The sequence below is a fragment of the Chiloscyllium punctatum genome, chromosome 20 (genome assembly GCF_047496795.1).
Source record: "Chiloscyllium punctatum isolate Juve2018m chromosome 20, sChiPun1.3, whole genome shotgun sequence".
Taxonomy (NCBI): Eukaryota; Metazoa; Chordata; class Chondrichthyes; order Orectolobiformes; family Hemiscylliidae; genus Chiloscyllium; species Chiloscyllium punctatum.
The window spans coordinates 75,524,801-75,545,676 of NC_092758.1; the positions used below are offsets into that span (position 1 = coordinate 75,524,801).

Sequence of the window (20,876 nt, forward strand, 5' to 3'; positions counted from 1 at the left end):
TGACATAATTAGACAACACTAAATTGAAAAATATATTTAATGGAGGAGCTTGCAATGGAAAATTTGATTTATTTGGATGGGGACAAAAAAGATTGGATGTGACACTACATATGTCACTGTGGATTACTAGGAGGTTATTAGGCCAACATGTGCCAATACCTTTGCCAGAATCTTCCAAATCTGACCCTTTCTTTGTTTGTACAGAGAATTGATGCAAATTTGTTTCCATTATTCCAATTCTCAACATGACCTCCTGCACATTCTCTATTGCACTGTGTCTAACTGATGTATGATTCTACAGTTTCCAGCTTTTCTTTCCCTGATCCCATTGCACATTTGCCAAATGTGAATTTTAGCATATTTGATGGTGGAGCAGTGCTAAAGGTATTTATTTATTCCAAGGCTCCTCTTTAGATTTCTTAACAGCTACTCTGATTTCTGGGGCTAACTCTTTTTCAGAGCTGCCTTTTTCAGTTTTACCAGCTGATTCTATGAATGAAAGTACAATGCTGTCCACTTAGCGTGCATACAATTTGTCCAAAACAAGGACGTTACACCTTTTCTACAGTAAAACATAATGCTCATTGTATTAGGTTTGATATGCATTACTCTAAGCGCAAAATAAATAAAGCGCTGCAGATACTAGAAACAGCCAGCAATGCAGTGTCTGTAAAATGAGAAAAACAAGGCAACATTTCAAATTAAGCTCTTCATTTCAGAAAAAGACTCTCAGGTCTCAAGATGATATGAAGGTTTATAGCCAAAACATTGACCTGTTTCCTTTCTTTGCAGATATTTCCTTCATCAGAGGCTATGCTCATATTGAATTGGGCATTATAAACAGCAGAGAGTTGATAAGCATAATATCATTATTATCACTTAATCAGAAGGGCTGGGTTACAGTTGATGAGGGATGCAACCGTGCTAATTCTTTCAATTTTCTCACCGCAGTCAGGAAAATCAACGAATAGAATTGCCTGTATCATCTCTCATATTATTCACCTTACAAGCATAAAAAGATTGTGACAAGTGTTTTCTACATACTGTTTGCCTGGTTATTACCAATACAGGGTAGACAGGCAGGAGGCTGGAAAAACACAGCTGGCCAGGCAGCATCAGGAGGTGAAGATGTTGACATTTAGGGTGTAACCCTTTTTCAGGACTGGGGGTGGATGTAGGGGAAGCTGCAAAAAAAGGAGTTAGTGGGGGGCAGGGTAGTGAAGTGGGGATATGTGAAGACAGGTAGAGGGTACAACCTGGTTGGTCAATGGGAGAAATGAATCTGGTTGGTAGGAGGGAGGAGTGGGAGGAGCTAGGAAGGCATTCGGGGGATGAGAAGGGAGGTTATTTGAAATTGGAGAACTTCACTCCTCCCTGCCACCAACTGGATTCATTCTTCCCATTGACCAACCAGATCATACCCTCTACCTGTCTTCACTATCCCCACTTCACCACCCTGCCCTTGCCACCACATTTATCTGCAGCTCCCCCTTGCACCCAGACCCAGTCCTGAAGAGGGGTTACATCTGAAAAGTCGATTTTTCCACCTCCTGATGCTGCCTGGCTTGCCTTCTGCCTGTCAACTTTGGATTCCAGCAACTGCAGTTTCTTTTTATCTATACTACCAATACAGAAACAGATGTCAACCATTTAACCCGTCAAACTTAGAGGAGGTGCAAATAATTGGAACACTACCACCTGCAAGTTCCCTTCCAATCCTAATGTAGAATTAAATCACCGTTTCTTCACTGGACCAGTGTGCTGGGATTCCAAACTCTGTGCCACTGTGGGAGAACTGCTATGACTGTGCCCTTCAAGACAAAGGTTCATTACCACCTTCTCAGTGAAACTAGGGATTAGCAATGAATAGACCTTACCTACAGTATCCCAAGAACAAATATAAAGTGAACTAATATTTGAATGTATTTAAAAGTTCACTGTTTTTGTCAGAGGCTACTGTCCCAACTATTCTAAACAAAACCGAAAGAAGTGCGTACCCTGGAAATCAGAAACAAACACAAAACAGGAGTTGCTGGAAAAGCTCAACAGATCTAGCAGTATCTATGCAGCGAAATCAGAGTTAATGTTTCGGGTCCAGTGACCCTTCTTCAGGCTTCTAACTACTGTCTTGCTTGAAGACCCACTGTCGAGATTGCTGTAACATACAAAAGCATAGAATTATGGGATAGGAGTCCAGGCCTGTAGAGTGTCAGATGGGAAGCATTTGATTTCAGTTTGTTAGTTTGGCCCTTGCTGGTGTTGTTGTGCTCTTTTGCAAAAGTCACTAAGAATGGGAATGTATGTTCTCCAATACCACTTTACAATGAGCTTGATCAGGCCAAAGGTTACTTGGTTGCAGCTTAAAGGGGCTGCACAAATTGTTAAAAATTAGCAGTTTTGCAAATGAAGTTTTGATAAAGCAGATTACAATCTCTTTTAATACTGATGTGAAATACCCTGTGCATTTTGTAGGCAGCTCTACATTTATAGGACTGTTCATTGAGTCACACAGCATGGAAACTGGCCCTTTGATGCAAATTGTCCTTGCCAACCAGGTTTCCTCAACCAAACTAGTCCCATTTGCCTGTGTTTGGCCCATATCACTGCAAACCTTTCCTTTCCACGGTCATGTTAGTGAATATCACATGACAGGTCAGAAACATAGGCTGAGGTTAGACTGTTCTGAGTGTGAATCTGCAGCTTCCATTCCTCATCCTGCACTGTGAGTGTGCAACATTCCATTGAACTGAACAAGCAAAACAGTGTGTACCGCCATAGTGACATGGTCAGCCCGAAGAGACACTCGGAGAACATCAGGCAACTTTGCCAGATACCCTCAGTAGGTGGCTGGGTGGAGCAGTCTATCCATGTTCTCACAACTGTGCGGTGATTCCAGCATGCGAGCACCTGACTGTCTGTGTGGAAAGGGAGAGGTTGCCTTAGGTGTCCCGGTCCAGCAGATGCTCAGTTACTGTTGGACATGTGTGCTTAATATCAATGGCAAGGGGAATGGGGAGCCTGACCTCACTTAAGATGTTCCTTCTTCTGCAAAAGGCACCAAAGAGAGGAGGAGTGTCCGACAGGCAGCCCAGCAGCTTCATTTCAGGACATTCCATTGGTACCCAGTGCCTTTACCTACCCCCTGCCTGTGACCCCTGTCCCTGAAGCAGGCTAAGCCTGCATCTGAGAGTGAGATGCTCAACTGCCCAGTGCCTTCTAGGCCTAAACATGCCGAGGGACAACGATTGGAGTCTTCAATATCTGCAAGACCATTTACACAGCAGGTCCCCCTCCATCCCAGCTGTGGAAGTTGGGCCACATCTATACATAATGGGAGAGAGTGTACAAATAGAATTTTCAAAAACATATATATTTACTTATCTTGGTACAACATCTGCTATATTCTTATAATCAGAATAAAACCGAGTTAAGTGATTCAAAATGAAAGAAATGGATGATCTTCAAACAGCACTAGGATGTGCTGTATTGCAAACAGCAAATTTTAGTTCCTCTCTCATAAGCAATAAGGTGGGTGACTTGTCATGAACCTTACCTGTCAGAGAACCACACATCTATAAGCTGGGGATTGCAGCTATGGCACCACAGAAAAGTTTCAAGGAACAAACAAAAACAGGAATTGCTGGAGAAACTCAGCAGATCTGGCAGCAGAAACATAGTTAACATTTCAGGTCCAGTGTCCCATCTTCAGAACATTCTGTAGCTTGATCACTACAGTCATGACATTTGCAGTAATCCAGAAGAAAACCACACATTCTAGTGCTGTACTCCAGCCCTTTGGAAATATACAGTTACTGACTCCTCCCACTTTGGAGGTGCTGTTTTCCACATTGAGATTTTGTGGCAGAGTTGATTTTCAGATCAATATGGTTCCAACTGTGGGACTAAGGCATATGAGTGGCTTCGAGGCACCGCCTGTAACCTATGCCTTATCTCCCCATTCTTCATATCCCTGTTGTATTGTAGTCCCTGTGACCCCTATTACACTTCATCCTCCCCTGTTTGGTGACATCCACTTCTATCACCATTTATGTACCTACTTTATGCCTGGAGCCCTCCCCATGTTGAGGCCACAGTCACCCTGACTTGCTTTAATGTTCCTCCCACTTCATCCCCAACTTAGAGACTGTATTGTTCTCTCTGTTACACTGTCAGGTCCTATCCTTCTATCTCAAGATACCCCATCACATAGACTATTCCCTCATAAACTAATACAATGAGGCCAGTTCCCAGATTTAAGCTACCTGGTGCCTCGACAACCCCACAACTGCATCCAAAAAGCCCTGAAAAGCCCCAGGTTTATAGGCAACAACCCTCCGGAACCCACAATCCACCCTCGAAGTGCACCACAGACCATCATTCAGACTTGGCAGGAAGTGTCTTAATTAATAGAATTACAGCTGTGAACTCTATCAGATTCCAAGCAGAAAGCCCAAATTGATAGGTAACTGCTTAATTTTTACAGGCAAGCTTTTGTAATGTTCATGATTTGGAGATGCCAGTGTTGGACTGGGATGTACAAAATTAAAAATCACACAACACCAGGGTATAGTCCAACAGGTTTAATCAGAAGCACACTAGCTTTTGGAGCGTCGCTCCGAAAGCTAGTGTGCTTCCAATTAAACCTATTGGACTATAACCTGGTGTTGTGTGATTTTTAATTTTGTAATGTTGTGTTTGTAGCATTGAGTTTGATAAGTTGATTGAGAAGGAGTAAATAATACTGTAAGCTATATAACTCATGGATGCAAATAAGCTTCTCACCACCTGATGGTGAGAATTTGAAGGACTTAATTAGGACAGTTTTCTTTAGGGCAAGAATCTGATTTTTGGACTCTCGCCTGATTAGATCATTGCACTCACTCTTATTCTCATTACTTCAGAGAGGGGAAAATCACATCCTAGAGTTTCCACTGTTCTTTTCAGAGTCTTAGGTCTCTGTAGGCATTCAAAGTATCCTGACTTTGTTAAGTAGGTTTTGCTATTTGTTAAGATTAGTAGAGGTTACGGTTACTTGTAGGTTAGTTGAAAGCTATGCCATAAGGGAGAGATTGGAAGAAGGAAAATTTACTAGGTTAGTCTAACCGAACATATGTTGGTTTTAGAGAAACAATCAATTTCACTGTCCACTGAGTTCAGTCTTTCTGTCTGAATGAGAAGACAGAAATAACCTAAGCAAGCAAAATGTGAAAATAAAATAAAATATACATCTAAATATAGCTACAGTACTAAATAGTCCACTTTCTAAATTTTATGTGAAGTGATTGCATGCACTTAATTACAATAGAAATGGTCCTAATTTGATTTTGATAGTGTCACCACATCATGATCTAGAAATAATTTCCTGACCTAACACTTTTAAAAAGCTGGCAGCTAATTTATCCCTCATTAAGATCCAATGTTAATACTGCATAACCTGCACTAATTGTATTCCCATACTATGCAGCTCCCCTCTTTATGTGGCTTTTGACAATGAGCAGTGTAATGAATAAGGCAAGTTATGTGAAGAACAAGATAAAAGTTCAACCCAAGAGTCCAGAAATGCAATTTGTTGTGAAGAAAGCTAGATAAATATATATGCAACTACTTAATAAGTGTCTATCTTAAACTGACCTGTTCATTGGATCTCATTAATACTCCATTCCCAACTGATGATAGGTATAAAGAAAGATTTGTATTTATAGTGTTTTTCACAACCTCAGGACACCTCAAAGCACTACTAATGGAAGTACTTTAAGTATAGCCAATGTTATGATGTTGCAAACATAGGAATGCATTCAAGAGTTATCTGAGAGCAACCTGCCCATAGGAGAATTATCCAGCCTCCTCACAATATTACAAGGTATATCAATGTGAGAGGATTCAAACCTTTTATCCCAGGGAAAGTTATCCTTGAGTCGAGCATGTGGTGCTGGAAAAGCACAGCAGGTCAGGCAGCATCCGAGGAGCAGGAGAGTTGACATTTCCGGCATAAGCCTCATGAAGGGCTTATGCCCGAAACGTCGATTCTCCTTTTCCTCGGATGCTGCCTGACCTGTGCTTTTCCAGCGCCACACTCTCGACTTTGATCTCCAGCATCTGCAATCACACTTTCTCAAAAGTTGTCTTTGAGTTTATTTTTATTTTATGTTCCTTCATGAGAGAGGAGTATTTGACAAGGGCAGTGCTTGTTCCTCATCCCTAATTGCCCCAGCAGACACCCACAGTATTTGAGAGGGAGATCTGTCCCTGTAACAGTGAATTTGCAGCAATTATAATTCCCAGTCAGATGGTGTTTGCTTTGGAGGGGAATTTGCATCTGCTATTCTTGTCCTTTGAGTTCATAGAACTCACTGGTATGCAAGATGCTGTCAAAGAAGATGTAATGCAACTTATAGGTTGGATATAAGGCAAATGCTATCCATTATGGCAGAGGGAGTGAATGCTTGAGGCAGTGGATGGGTGCCAGTCAGATAAACTGTTTTGTTTTGGATGGTGTTGACCTTCTTGAATGTTGTTTAAGGTGCATTCATCCCATCAAATGGAGAATGTCTTTTATCACGTTCTTGATAACTGGTTTTTAGACGGTAGACAGAGCTTGGGAAGATGTGAAGTGAATTGTAGAATTCCCATTTCTAACTTTAAGAAAGATTAGACTACACTTCAAAACACTATGCACTTCTTCTTTATAACTTAAGTGAATTTACTTTAAATAGTCTGAATTTCATGGAGTTTGTTAAATTTTAAGGAGGTTGCATATAATGATGTTACTTGTTCCAATCAGCATAAAGGTGATTTGGTAATTCTGCTGTTAGTCTCACCAAGAGAACACATTGCTATCAATGACTTCGACAGTCATGTAAACTCCAGCTTGCTCTCTCTCCACAGATGCTGCCTGACCTGCTGTGATTTCCGGCATTTTTTGTTTTAAGTGGATTGATTTCAGGCAAATTAATTGTATTTTATAACTATCATCTATTCACTGCCTTTGTGCTGGAGAAATACTCAGTTTGTATTATATAACTGTATCACTGCATTTTCTTCAAGAAATCATTAATTTCTCAGATCTTTGACCTGAAATGTTTACCTTCTATTTCCACAGATGCTGTCAAATTTGTTGAGTATTTCCAGCATATTCTGTTTTACCTCCTGATTTCCAGATTCTGCATATTTTGTGACTGTTCTAAGGATTTCAGAAAGCTTGCAATGCAATTGTTAAGCATTCAGCTTCTATCCTGTTGCTAACCACCTGACTTTCTTCTTTGTCCAGAAAGGCAAGAGTTAAATACTTGCCTTCAAGTTTGTTATTGATAGAATGCATTTTGTACATAAAAAGTAACTTTAAATGCTGTTGTCGCCAGTTCATTTCTGCGGTGTTCAGTTTCACACCACCTAGTGTGATACCAAGTCACACTGTCCACAAAGATCTTAGATTCAATTCCTAGTTTATGTGAGGTATCTAATCTCAACTACAATGGTATTAAGGACACTAAAATTGTCTGTAGTACTCCTTGAGTTAAAAAATGGGGAAAATTGCTGGAGTCCCTCTCCTGGTCACTCAATCTTACCAGACTGTGATCTCACACAAGCACTTACAGTGTTGACTTCACTTGCTGGAGGATACCGCACAACCATATCTCAACAAGAGGCAATTGCTCAAAGGAACAAGGGGAGAAAAAGCAGATGTTGCATTGTTTTAGTTCTCAAGTAAACCTAGGCCTTGCCTTACCTAAAATCCACACATGCATTCACACTTTTCAAGGAGTTAGGAGTTAGTGGCATCATGATAATATCACTTGACTCTTAATTCAGAGGCCCAGGCTAATGTTCTGCGGACGAGTTCAAATCCCACCACAGAGGTGCATTAATAAATTTGTAATATGAAGGTGGTCTCAGTCATGGTGACCATGACAGTTATTGTTGATTGTCATAAAAACATTCCTGAAGAAGGGCTCAAACCCGAAACGTCGATTCTCCTGCTCCTTGGATGCTGCCTGACCTGCTGCGCTTTTCCAGCAACACATTTTCAGCTCTGATCTCCAGCATCTGCAGTCCTCACTTTCTCCTGTCATAAAAACCCACCTTGTTCATGGATGCCCTTAAGAGAATGAAATCTGCCTTCCTTAATCAGTCTACCTCATCTACAACTCTCGAGCCACAGCAAAGTGACTGAATCTTAGCTGCCCTCTGAATTGCAAGCCACTCAGTTCAAAGGCAGTTAGAGATGGTCCAGAAATGCTGGCCTTGTCAACTATGCCCACAGCACCTGAAATAATAAAGAACTGAAATGGAATGGAGCCATAGCCAACAACACTGATGGTGAGCACAGTATATGTACTATCATTTCCATTGAGATTAACTCATTAACAGAAATTGTGAATCAAATCAGGGATAATCCAGTCTGTGTGACTTAGCCACTACTGAGTCAATGAGGACGACAAGAATCTCTTTCTAAAATGTATAGTTAAATGTGCCAAAAATATGTCAAAATAAAGTCTCTCTCGTGTAATTATCTGTGGATACGTGTCAATAGCAAACTGTCAAATGCAGAGGATTAGATTTTCAGTGACTGTCATCTCTTCAGTCGATATTAGTTGAGGTCAAAGTTCAGTCTAATGAGGTCATTACAGGAAAAGTGAGTGGGTGTTTTGACAGGATATTCAAGCTGCTAATGTGACCTTAGCTCTTGAAAGATGAAGTATTTAAAATTGAAATATATCTCTCCCAATGGCTTCGTGACAACCACAGTTTCAGTCCTTGATCTATGCTGAGTTTGCTGGTTTCAGTTGTGGTACTGCATTGGGCCTAGTCTGGGGCAAAATAAAAAAACTATCCAGTTAGCCAATCCCTCATCATCCAATCATATCATAACATCTAGTGGGAGAAGAATAAGGTTATTGTGATATATGGGATGAGTGCTCTGCCAATCCTTTTTAGATGCAAATCAATTTAGTCATCTCTATGGATTGACACTTCAGGCCAAATTTTTGGCTACTGAGATGTCGTTCAAGATAGGAATTATCCATCTCACAAGACATACTTTGGTAAAAGTGCCCTGTAATATGAGATTTTGACTGAATATGGGGATGATGTGACAGGTTTTGTGGTATTAAGTTCCATAATAACAGATAGAAAGAGTTTCTCCAAGTATTTTAAAAGGAAAAAGTAAATAAAGTGAGTGTAGGTCCTCTAGAGAGTGAGTCTGGGGACTTAATAATGAAAGATAAGGAAATGAATTAACTGAACAGATATTTTGCATCTATTTTCACTGTCTAGGATACAGGTAACATCCCAAAATATTTGTGAATTAGGAGGTGAAAGGCAGGGAGGAATCTAGAACAGTTACAATCACCACAGAAAATCATTAGATGTAAAAACTGACCAGCATCCAGGACTTTATGAACTTCACTCTAGGGGCTTAAGAGAAGTGGCTGATAAAATAGTAGATGCATCGGTTTGATTTCTTTAGTGTTCCCTTGTTTCTGAAAAAGTCCCATCAGAAATTGGAAAATATAAAATGTAACTCCTCCATTCAAGAAAGGAGGGAAACAGAAAGCAGGAGAACAGCTAGCTTTACATTGACTCATGGAGTACAGAACCTAGCCATTCAGATACAGAACCGGTTCGAAGATAGAAGACAGAGGGTGATGATGGAGGGTTGCTTTTCAGACTGGAGGCCAGTGACAAGTGGGGTGCCACAAGGATCGGTGCTGGGTCTGCTACTTTTCATCATTTATATAAATGATTTGTATGTCAACATAGGAGGTATAGTTAGTAATTTTGCAGATGACACCAAAATTGGAGGTGTAGTGGACAAGTGAAGAGAGTTACCTCAGATTACAATGTTGATCAGATGGGCCAATGGGCTGAGGAGCGGCAGATGGAGTTTAATTTAGATAAATGCAAGGTGCTGCATTTTGGGAAAGCAAATCAGAGCAGGACCTATAAACTTAATGATAAGGTCCTCGGGAGTGTTGCTGAACAAAGAAACCTGGAGTACAGGTTCATAGCTCCTTGAAAGTGGAGTCGCAGATAGGTAAGATAGTGAAGAAGGCGTTTGGTATGCTTTCTTTTATTGGTCAGAGTATTGAGTACAGGAGTTGGGAGGTCATGTTGAAACTGTACAGGCCTTTGGTTAAGCCACTTTTGGAATAATGTGTTCAATTGTGGTCTCCTTCCTATTGAAGCGATGTTGTGAAACTTGAAAGGGTTCAGAAAAGATTTACAAAGATGTTGCCAGGGTTGAAGGGTTTGAGCTCCACGGAAAGGCTGAACAGGTTGGGGCTGTTTTCCCTGGAGCATCGGAGGCTGAGGGGTGACCTTGTAGAGCTTTATAAAATCGTGACAGGCATGGATAGGATAAATATTCAAGGTCTTTCCCCTGGGTAGGGGGAATCGAGAACTAGAGAGCAGAGGTTTAGAGTGAGAGGGGAAAGATTTTAAAGGGACCTAAGGGGCAACTTTTTCAAGCAAAGGGTGGTGCCTGTATGGCAATAAGCTGCCAGAGGAAGTGGTGGAGGCTGGTACAATTACAACATTTAAAAGGCATCTGGATGGGTATATGAATAGGAAGGGTTTAGATGGATATGGGCCAAGTGCTGGCAAATGGGACTAGATGAGGTTAGGTAATCCGGTCGGCATGGACGAGTTGGACCGAAGGGTCTGTTTCCATGATGTACGTCTTTATGACTATGATAGAATGGAAAATTTGTTGTTGAGGGGTTTGAATCTGGGGACTTAGAAAATCTCTATGCAAATAGGTAAAGTCAACATCGTTTGTGAAAGAAAAATTATGTTTGACTATTTTATTGAAGTTCTTTAAGAAAGTAACAGGCAACTTTGATAAACCTGTAGGTGTACTGTTCTTATATTTCCAGTAATCATTTGAAGGTACCATATCAAAGATTACCACACACAATGAAAGCTCATGGTATAGTACAGATAGAGAATTGGTTAGCTAACAGGAAACAGTCATGAGTGGGTCATTTCCAAGTTGGCAAGATGTGACAAGTGGAATTTTGCAAGGATCAGTGGTCAAGAATTTACATTTTATCTTAATGACTTAGCGGCTGAATGTATGTTTGCTAAATTTACTGTTGGCAGAAGGATGGACAGGAATGGGTTGGGATGAAGATATAAAAGAGTCTGCAAAATAATTTAGGAAGGTTACATGCACAGGCAACAATTTGACAAATAGTTTGTAATATGGGAAAATGTGAACTTATCCACTTTGGTAAGAACTCTAGTGAAGCAGCATATTACTTAAATGCAGAATTCTGAGGTATGAAGGGATCTGGGTGTATTTGTACATAGTCATAGCACAGAAACAGACCCTTCGGTCCAACCAGTCCATGCCGAACATGATCCCAAACAAAACTAGTCCCACTTCCTCCTGGTCCATATCCCTCCAAACCTTTCCTATTCATGTATCTATCCAAATGTCTTCTAAACATTATACTTGTACCCAAATCCACCACTTCTCTACGAAGTTCATTCCGTATGCAAACCACCTTCCATGTAAAAAATTTGCCTCTCATTTTTTTTTACCTCTCTTTCCTCTCACCTTAAAAAATGTGCCTCCTAGTTTTGCGATTCTCCATCTTGGGGAAAAGACAACTACCATCAACTCCATCTACACCTCTTATTATTTTATAAACTTCTATCAGGTAACTTCTCAACTTCCTACACTCCAGTGAAAGAAGTCTCAGCCTATCCATCCTTTCTTCATAACTCAAGCCTTCTATATCCAGCAACATCCTAATAAATCTCTTCTGAACCCTTTTCAACTTGATGATATCCTTCCTTCAACTGGGCAACCAGAACTAGACACAATATTCAAGAAGAGGCCTCACCAGTGTCCTGTACAACCTCAACATAACATTCCAACTCCTATGCTCAAAGCACTGAGTAATAAAGGCTAAAGTACCAACCGCCTTTTTTAACATAAACATGAAGAACTATGTACCTGCACCCCTAAGTTCCTCTGTTCTACATCACTACCCAAGGACCGACTATTCACAGAGTTGGTGTGCAGGTACAGCAAATGATTAGGAAGGCAAATGGAATATTGTTTATTGCAAAGAGAATGGAATATAAAAGTTGGGATATTTTGCTAGAGTTGCAGAGGGAACTGTTGAGATCACATCTGAAGTACTGTGCATGTATTTCGTTTCTATATTTAAGAAAGGATATAACTCCATTCAGAAGCAGTTCAGACAAAGTTTACTCAATTGAAACCTGTTATTGGAAGTTACCTTGAGATGAAGTGCTGGACTGGCTGAGCCCATATCCATTGGAATTTGGAAAAATGAAATGTGATCTTATGAAATCATATGACATCCTGAGGGGTTTTTGCAAGATGGATGATGAGAGGCTGTTTTTCCTTGTGGGGAGACTAGAACTAGTAGGCAGCACAGTGGCTCAGTGGTTAGCACTGCTGCACTCAGAGTGCCAAAGATCCAGGTTCGAATCCAGCCTCAGGCTGTGTGGAGTTTGCACACTCTCCCCGTGTCTGTGTGGGTTTCATCCGGCTTTTCCGGTTTCCTCCCACAATCCAAAGATGTGCAGATTAGGAGAACTGGCCATGCCAAATTTCCCATAGTGTTCAGGGGTGTGTAGGCTAGATGCATTAATCATGGGAAATGTAGAGTATTAGGGTAGGGGAATGGGTCTAGCTTGGATACTCTTTGGAGGGTCGGTGTGCATTTGTTGGGCCAAATGGCCTGTTTCCACACTGTAGGGATTCTATAAGAACAAGGGGGCAGAATCTGTGCTCATTTATATTGAACATATAAAATAGGAGATAAAGTAGGATATTCGGTCCCTCAAGCCTGCACTGCCATTCAATAAGATGATGGGTAATCTTTAACAGTGTTAATTCTACATTCGCAACTACCCTAATTACCTTTGATTCCTTTGTTGAACAAAAATCTATCTACAACAAAAAGACAAAAATCTACAGATGCTAGAAATCAGAAACAGAAATTGCTGGAAAAACTCAGTAGGTCTGGCAGCATCTATGGGGAGAAGGCAGAGTTACTGTGTTGGGTCCAGTCACCCTTCTTTTTATCACTTCTGTGTTAAACATCACATCTGCCAATCAGACAAAGACCCACTTATGCATATTCTCCGTTTTCAGCCAGTGAGTCAGATGCTTGCACCATGAGCTCTTATTTACCACAATAACCCTTGATGTGGCACATATTAAATGCCTTCTATTTCCAAGGACAGAACATCTACAGGCTCTTTTTTTTTTATCCACAGTGCATGTTACTCCTTCAAAGAACTACAATAAATTGGTTAAACATGATTTCCCTTTAACATGTTAACTGATAATAACACTTCACTGACTGAGGTATATAATTAATCTTGATAACTCTCAGTTTTTCTAACTGCTAAACTATACTGTCATTAATAATTGATTCAAGCACCTTCCCCATGACAGATGTGAAGCTAACTGGTCTATAGTTTCCTAGGTCTCCTGACTAAACCGCCCCCCCCTCAACAACACCACACACACACACAAAAATCTGTCTCTTGGAATCATTCTTGAATCCAGGAAATTTTGGATAAAACAAAAATACATCCAATACCTCATGAGCAACCTCCTTTTAGATCCTAGGATGAAATCCTTTTGGACCCAGAGATTGGTCAGCCTGCAGCTCCATCAGTTTGCTCAGCGCCACTTCCCTGGTGATCTTAATTTCACCAAGTTCCTCTCTCCTTTCCACCTCCCTACTTACACCTATAACTGGAATATTTCAGTAGTCTCTACAATGATGCTAGTGAGCAAAATTTTTGTTCATCTGTCATTTTTTATCATTTACCATGAACTCTATATTCTTACTCTCCAGAGGCCCAATACTTAGTTTGCCTACTCCTTTCCTATATAATAACTGTAGAAGTGCTTGCTATCCATTTTCATATTCCTAGTTAGCTTCTTGTCATACACTAATTTCTTCATCTTGAATAAGCTTTTAGTCATTCTCTGCCAAGTTTTATACTCTGACCAATCAGCTGACCTGCCACTCATCTTTGGGGAGATATATTTGATGCTTAACCTAACTTTTTTAGTTAACCATAGATCGTGGCGCTGCCTTTAGAATAATTCTAGAATGTACTTATTCTGTGTAACATGAAATATCCTCTTAAATGTCTGCTGCTGTGTCCCTGTTAATCTATCTTCTGCTCTAGTATGCTAGCTAACTTCAGCCCTCTCAGCTTTCATGCCACATAGTTGATCTTATGTTTAAAAATGCTGGTTTTATACCCAGAGTTCTCCCTTTCAAACTGGATGTAAAATTAAGTCATATTATGTTCACTGCTACCTAGTTGTGCCTTTACTCTGATGTCATTAATTAATCCTGTCACATTACCCAATACCAAGTTTAAGATAACCTACTGTCTGATAGGTTCCAGAATGGGCTTCTCTCAAAAACTATCTTGAAAGCAGGCTGTTACGTGAATCTGATTTCTCCAGTTCATGTATAGATTGAATTAGCCATGAATCCTCTTCATCCAATATTGTTGTAACTTTTAGGTCTGTAAATCGCTCTCATGAGTGGTTTCTTTCCCCTACTATTTCTTGTCTCCACCCAAACTGGTTCTACATCCTAATCTCCTGAACTAAGAAAATCTCATATTATTGCGCAAATACTATCTTTGATTAATACTGCCATTTTCTGACTCTCATTTCACATATTGCTATTTTTTACTCTTACCTTGTCCCGACTCTTCAAAATACCATATCTTTTCATATTTGATTTCATGTTCCTACTATGTAGTTTAAATAATAAATTAGTTTAAAACCCTCTCCACCATGTAATAGTAAAGTGTCTCCTATTTAAAATGTAAATTAGGATGAATGTTTTCCCTCAGAGAGATATGAGTTTTTAGAACTCTTCTCCAGATAGCAGAGAAGGTGAGGTCGTTGAATATTTTTTAACATAAAGGAAGGTAGGTAGATTCTTGACCAACAAGTAAGTCAAAGGCAGAAATGTGGAGTTGAGGCCACAATCAGATCAGGCATAATCTTATTGAATCTAGGAGCAGGTAAGAGGAGCTGAATGGCCTACTATACATATGTCTACCCCAGAATCAGATGTGAGAAAGACATAGGGCAGATGAGTGCTGAGGCAGGCTGGTTAGAATATATCATTTTCTCGTTGCCAGTTGTACTCTAACCAATCAACTGACCTGCCACTCATCTTTGAGCAGATATATTTGATGTTTAACCTAACGTTTTTAGTTAACCACAGATCGTGGTGCTACCTTTAGAATAATTCAAGAATGTACTTAAACTGTGTAACATGAAATATCCTCTTAAATGTGTCCCTGTTAATCTATCTCCTGCTCTAGTCTGTTAGCTAACCCTCAAACCTAAAACCCTATAAACTCCCAACCAAATTAGCAGAGTTTCTTATACCCTCCTTGCCTAGTCAATGCCAACTTACCTCACCCACTAATCCTTCAAGATCTGGTGCGCTGACTACCATTTTTAAAGGTCCACAGAGTCTTCCAACTCTGGGGAAGTCTTTTCCTCAATTAGTTTGCAGTGGACTTCTTTATAATGAGCGTATGCCCAACCAACATACCCTTTATATTAACAAATAAAGAATGGCCACAGTGAATAAGTAAGGAAAGACCTCCTCTCAGCACTTATGGGGCTGCATCCAATATGAGTCAGCACCAGGAGAGGTGTGGAGAAAATTGGCAAAATCATTCAAGTAGATTTATTGTACTCATCTCTTATTGTGCTTAGTTCCATAAACAGCGATGCAACTGCTGTTTCCTATTGTTATTAGTTTGAATCATTCTTTTGTATTTTTAAAGATGAATCTCTATCTGAATCGGTGTCAAAGCATAAAAATATGTTCACTTTCTTGTTCATCCCCAGAAATGAAACTGAATTAGGTCTGATTGGAAACATGTAACAAGCAGCTAGCAAGACAAATGATTGAGAGACCTTATTATCCTCCTGTCCAATCAATTTCTAGAAAGCTGCATTTTATTTCCTGCAGTGTGCTTTTGTCCCAAGTATAGCAACTGGTAGAATCTGTATCAGTAACATAAATGGATCCCCTCCTATTTTTATTCAAGAATGAGTTAGCATTGTCTTGTTTTGCATTGCAGTATCATACTGCATATTTACAGAAAATATTGCTTTGTCCAGTTGATGGGAGTTTGAAAGGAAAGTCCGAAAGACTGGTTCAAAACCTTAAACAGGATAAGATTGTCGTAATTATTGATACTCACAAAGTACTGGGTTATGTGTTCTCATGATCGGGGTGGATTTCAATATGTAGGTGGACTGGGAATATCAGGTTGTTAATGGATTGCCAAAAAAGGATTTTGTGGAATACGTGCGAGATGGCCTTTTTGGAGCAGCTTGTGGTGGAGCCCACTACAAAATAGGCAATTCTGGATTTAGTGTTGTACAATGAGGCAGATTTGATAAGGGGGCTTAAGGTGAAGGAACCCAAAGGAGGCAGTAAACAAAATATGATAGGATTTACTCTGCAAGTCGAGAGGGAGAAAGTGGAATCAGATGTAACGGTATCACAGTTGCATAAAGGTAATTATAAAGGCATGGGGAAAGAGTTGACCAGAATTGACTGGGAGAGGAGGGCAGCAGGAAAGACGGTGGAACAGCAATGGCAGGAGTTTCTGGGAGTATTTCGGGAGACACAACAAAAATTCATCCCTAGGAAAACGAAGCATACTAAAGGGAGGATGAAGAAATCATGGCTGACAAGGGAAGTCAAGAACAACATAAAGGCAAAAAAGAAATCACATAATGTGGCGAAGGGTAGTGAGAAGCCAGAAGATTGGGAAATCTACAAAGACCAACAGAGGATAACAAGAAAAGAAATAAGGAGGGAGAAGATTAAATATGAGGGGAAGCAAGCCAGCAACATAAAAAAAATTGCAAAAGTTTCTTTTGATATATAAAGGACAAAACAGAGGCAACAGTAGACATTGAGCTGCTGGAAAATGAAGCTAGAGTAGTAATGGGGTATAAAGAAATGGCTGAGGAACTGAATAAGTACTTTGCGTCAGATTTCACAGAAGACACTAGTAGAATCCCAAAAATCCAAGAGAGTCAGGGGGCAGAGATGGTGATGATGGCAATCACCAAGGAGAAGGTGCTAGAAAACTGAAAGGTCTGAAAATGGATACATCACCTGGACCAGATAGGCTGTACCACAGAGTTCTGAATGACATAGCTGAAGAGATAGTGGAGACTTTAGTGGTGATCTTTCAGAAATCACTGGAGTCAAGACAGTCCCAGATGACTGGAAAATCCTGCATGAAATCACCCTGTTTAAGAAAGGAGCAAGGCAAAGGACGTGAAATTTATAGACTGATTAGCCTGATCTTAGTCTTGGTAAGAGTTTGGAGTCCATGGTGAAGGTTGAGATTTCTGAATGCTTGGAAGTGCATGGCAAAGTCAGCATGGTTTCATCAAGGGGAGCATACCTGACAAATTTATTTGCAGAGGCAATGAGTAGGCTAGACCAAGGAGAGCCAATGATATATCTGGACTTCTTGTAGGCCTTTGACAAGGTGCTGCACAGGAAGCTGCTGAGTAATATAAAGGCCTGTGTTGTTAGAGGCAAGTGCTTGCATAGCTGTCTGGCAGAAGGCAGAGAGTGGGGATAAAAGGGTCCTGTTCAGGATGGCAGCCAGTGACTAGTGGTGTTCTGCAAGGATCAGTGTTGGGACCACAACTTTTCACTTTATACATTAATGATCTGGATTAAGGAAATGAGGGCATTTTGGCTACATTTGCAGATGATACAAAGATAATGGAGGGACAGGTAGAATTGAGATATAGGGAGGCTTTAGAAAGATTTAGGTTAGTAGAGTGGGCAAAGAAGTGGCAGATGGAATACAATGTGACAAAGTGTGAGTCATGCACTTTGATAGAAAGAACAGAGACATGGACTATTTTCTAAATGGGGAGAAAATTCAAAACTCTGAAGTACAAAGAGATGTGGAAGTCCCAGTCCAGGATTCTGTCAAGGTAAACTTGCAGTTGGCGATTAGGAAGGCAAAGTGTTGTCATTCAACTCGAGAGGACTAAAATATAAAAGCAGGGATATAATTGTGAGGCTTTATAAAGCTCTGGTCAGACGGCGTATAGGGTATTGTGAGCAGTTTTGGGCCCCATATCACAGATAGGATACATTGGTTTTGGAGGGGGTTCAGAACAGGTTCATGAGAAATATCCCAGGAATGAAAGGCTTAACATCTGAGGAATGTTTGAGGACTCTGAGACTATACTTGATAAGGTTTAGAAGGATGAGGAGATAATCTAATTGAAACTTACAGAATACTGAACAGCCTGGACAGAATGGTCATTGGGATGATGTTTCCATTGGCAGGAGAGGCAAGGACCCGAGTGCACAGCCTTAGAGTAAAGGGAAGACTCTTTAGAACAGAGATAAGGAGAAACTTCTTTAGCCAGAGAGGCTGAATCTCTGGAACTTATTGCTACAGAAAGTTGTGGAGGCCAGGTCACTGAGTATGTTTAACACAGAGATAGATAGGTTCTTGATTGTCAAGGGGATCCAGGGTTACAAGGGGAGAGAGAGCAGAAGAGTGGAGTTGAAAAACTCATCAGCCATGATTGAATGGCAGAACAGACTTGATGGGCCGAATGGCCTAATTTCTGCTCCTGTGCCTTATGGTTTAAGAGTGGATGGTACCTACATAGTTGTTTACCATGTTGTGCATCTCAGTGCTATCACTCAGTCAACTTGTTAAAGGCCAGGGAATGTTGCTATGTAGGCAGCAGGTGTCAATTTGCAAAGCAGTTTTGATCTTCAAAAGTATTCACTGTTTTCTCAATTAAATCCTTTACAAGAGAGTCAGATTAATGGTCCATTGGGAATGAGATTGAAGGAAATATGAATATTTACAAATAGTTATGATCAAGTGCACTGTGAAGGTGAATGAAGCTTGTACTGAGAAGGGAAACGGATGCAGTTTTTGAGGGATAATTACGTGCACTGGTAGTCCCAGTGTTAGTCACCAGTAATAGCCCAGTGAACCAGCTGTGTGAGCATGTTCTAAGGAAGATGTTAATACAGATATCGGACAATGGAGATTGGTAAATGTTCTGGAATTTGCAGATTGAGGATTACGTGAACATTTATGCAAAGTTTATTTCAGGAAATTAAATGAATCTTAAAGGGTTTGTGAAAAGGTAGATTGTACACGTGCTTTAGATAGAATGGCCAGAAGTTGCTGAATGGCTTGTTCTTCTTCCACATTAATGATCTTCTGGTCTAAAATAAGTAGGGAAAGAGACTAAAGGGTGATAAACTTGAAGTATAAAATGTTAATATGTAACACTGATACTGACAGTCAACTTCTTGAATGACACCATCACTCCTGTATTCACAATTTATACAGATTGGCAGACTACCAACTACAAGGCTCATCCATAAATATCAATTACTCCATCCTTGATGACAGGGGCTGCAGTAGCCTAGGACCTTACACAAGGAATTCTCTCTCTCTCTCTCTTTTTCTCTCTCGCCTCCTGGGAATTCTCTTTCTAATCCTCTCTGCCTCTCTTGCTCTCCCTTGAAATTATCTCTTTAATCTCATCTACTTTCCCTCCTTTAATTTTTATACTCATAATGTGTATAGCAATAAGATGGCTGTAGATAAAAATTTTCCTGTGGGTCTTATTTCCAGAGCAAGCTGGCAGACAGAATGACAGTAAAAAATAAAACCTATATAGAAGAAACTGCTTTAGATGTTTTCTTACAAGTAAATTGGTTTTTAATGACAATGGCTACAATGCTTGCAACCCCTCTATAATTAGCTTTAAATCACCAATATTTAACATGTGTGGAAACCAAAAGAACGGCAGATGCTATAAATCAGAAACAAAAACAGAAGTTGCTGGAAAAGCTCAGATCTGAGGAAGGGTCACTGGAATTAAAATGTTAACTCTGATTTCTCTTCATTGAAGCTGCCAGACCTGCTGAGCTTTTCCAGCAACTTCTGTTTTTGTTTAACATTTGTGACTTATTCAGTGTGAGATAATTTATAAAGCAGATCTTCATTATGAATCTCATTGTTTTACACTGAATCTCATTGTTTTACACTGTTAGAGTTATTTTGATCTCCCACAGTAATCAGTCTGTTTTCTTTAAAGTTGTCATAAAATTGATTTGAAAAATATGTGTATACTCATTTCTGCTGGCTTCATCCCAGGCTGACAACATTGTGAGGTATTAGTGACATTTAAGATCAGCAGGATGCCAGATGGCAACCCATTTAAACATAGTTAAAAATCACACAACACCAGGTTATAGTCCAACAGGTTTAATTGGAAGCACACTAGCTTTCGGAGCGACGCTCCTTCATCAGGTGATTGTGGAGGGCTCGATCGTAACACATAGTAATGTTTAATTCTAAAAGTGGCACAAAGTGACCATATTTTAAAAGCATAGCCACACACAGTCACTCCGAATAAAGGGTTGCATTGTATTTGAGGACAGTTGTCATGCATCAGCCATGATGGCGAGCATTGAGAGACTGGCCAGCAACACAGGGCCAAAGGTTGTCTTTGCCAACTCCTCAGGCAGGTACACTTTAGAAAATAAGAAGGAAATGATGCTTTGACTGTCAAGGAAGGACAGGCCAGCAGAGCTGTGGATTTGAGCTGTTTTGTGATACAAGAGAACAATGAGCTGGCATAGGTGATAGTAGAGTTAATTAGATCTTCCACAGCAAAGATATTGGGTGGACAATCAGAGTACAGCATGACATATTTGGATCCTTTGAATGTACGGGAGAGGTTTTGCAAGGAGCAGTGTTCATCTTAATGTCAGTGAAAGGTAAGACAATATGGTGTAATA

At 40.2% G+C, this 20,876-nt stretch overlaps 1 protein-coding gene across 1 annotated transcript in view; it reads left to right on the top strand.

The window, feature by feature from the left end:
* LOC140491824 (ran-binding protein 17-like) overlaps positions 1-20,876 on the top strand; it is a 430,222-nt gene that overhangs the window by 397,459 nt on the left and 11,887 nt on the right. The window lies entirely within an intron of this gene.